The sequence below is a fragment of the Candoia aspera genome, chromosome 2 (assembly GCF_035149785.1).
Source record: "Candoia aspera isolate rCanAsp1 chromosome 2, rCanAsp1.hap2, whole genome shotgun sequence".
NCBI lineage: Eukaryota > Metazoa > Chordata > Lepidosauria > Squamata > Boidae > Candoia > Candoia aspera.
Window position 1 is genome coordinate 133444967 of NC_086154.1, and position 1918 is coordinate 133446884.

General features: G+C 40.9%; 1 long non-coding RNA gene across 1 annotated transcript; it reads right to left on the bottom strand.

The window, feature by feature from the left end:
• Positions 1-543: 543 nt before the first annotated feature.
• LOC134492403 (uncharacterized) lies at positions 544-1095 on the bottom strand. Its single transcript, XR_010067438.1, has 2 exons — positions 1003-1095; positions 544-893 (listed from the first exon to the last, which is right to left on the bottom strand). It is a non-coding gene; the product is annotated as an uncharacterized LOC134492403 (long non-coding RNA).
• Positions 1096-1918: the final 823 nt, after the last annotated feature.

The window sequence follows — 1918 nt, forward strand, 5'->3', positions numbered from 1 at the left end:
ATGTGACAATTCCACCCCACTCCCCTTGAACCGGAAGTAATCTGATTGCTTCCTGCATCAAAATGTCAAATCAGAGAGAATCCTGTGGATTCATGAGTAAAACAAGGAGTCCAAAATAGCTTCAGAAATCAAACGGATTACAATGGGATGCACTGTTGCTCCCATCCACATCGCACTCTCACCGGCAGCATGGTGGCTGATTTCTTTAATCTCAACTACTATTTGCCTGTTCTTTACTTAAAATACAACAGTTTACCTAAAATGTGAGGAACTTTGAACTTCTTCTACAGATCTGGGGACAAAGGCATGCTGTATAAACAGCCTAACCATGGAATGATGAAACAATAGGAAGGTTTCAAGAAAGGGAAGAGTAAAAAGTAAGGAGTTGTCTATTTGACAGGGAATCCAAGATAGAGAAACTGCAAACATATATAGACAACTATTTGCAGAACAACTAACAAAATGTTAGGGAGCAATAAAGCACCCAAGATTTGGAAGTTTGCAATCCAAAGGACACAATGATAAAAATATTTTACACGGTACCATTGGATATCACAATGACTTCTAAAATGACATATTTAGGAATCATCATTTGTCAGCAGTACTGCCAATCACTGTCAAGCAGGAGACACAAGTGTTTCTTATAGATTCCAATTTCCAGGTTTCAGCATGACTTAACTTTTTCTTTCTTCTGTAACTAAATGTTGCAATATTGGTCAAGTCCAGGACCATCCAGGTGTAAGAACAAGAATCAATTGTTGGGGAAACAGGAAGCCTTGAGTATGACAGCTCAGGACATTCTCCAAAGAGCCAGTAGCAACCGAACTCTAAGGTTTCCAACAGAGGGCAGATTTTTCCAGGACTATCCACAAGGGGGGAACCTGCAGAGCATCCTGCACAGTTAGAAAGAGAGAAAAAAAAGTGGGGCAGAGAAAGGGAACAATAAATAGAACATCCTGCACATACGTTCTGGAGAAAAATCTAAAATCCAGCACCATTTACTTCAATCTTATTTTAGTCTGGAGCTGGGAACAGGTTCTTCCACTTCTTCAGCTTGACACTTGTGAAAATATTTCTTCTGTGGCTCATGCCGTTTCTTGATTTCTTATGGAAAATCATGAAATTGGGACTTCTTCCTCTAATTTACACTTAAAAGGAAAAAGGAAAAAAGTTGTTAGTTTTCATTTGTTGTCCCGTCTTTCCCAGGTTTCTGTTGCACTCCCCAAAGGATAGGCTAATAGGGTAGGCAGGTATTTGGCCCAATTCTGCTTGTCATCGTAGCAGAGCTTTTATGCAATCTTTATAAACCCGTTCATTCACTCAATAAGGTTTTTTGGGGTGGGGGGGACGTTCAAGTCAGTGTTGACTGCTGGCGACTGCCTGGACAAGTCCCTACAGTTATTCTTGGCAAGATTTTGGGAGATGGCTTGCCATTGTCTTCTTCCTAGGGCTGAGAGAGTGACTGGCCCAAAGTCACCCAATTGGCTGTGTGGGACTAGAACTTACAGTCCCAGGCTTCTAGCCCAGTGCCTTAACCACTACACCAAACTGGCGCTCCACTCAAGAAGTAGGGGTCTCATAAACCTCTTTCCTTACCTATTTGAAGTATGCCCTTCTGTTACTGTTCATACTTAAACACTGGTTTTCCAGCCACGTGGCACATTTACAAGATACACTTCCTTTTCTACTAAGATGTGCCTCTCCAGATCTCCTCTGAGAAAACATAACAAAATCATAACCATATCAATAGAAAAATGTGAAGCAACCTATTCAGTGGTCAATTTTTGCTTGAGATACTGCGGACAGTCAAGTGTTAAAAATGAGCAAAGTTTAGAAGGAAGAGTGGTGGGATCGTAGAAGAAGAAGACTGTAAACTAAATGAAGAACCCCCTACAATCCAGCAGATCAGAAATAAAAT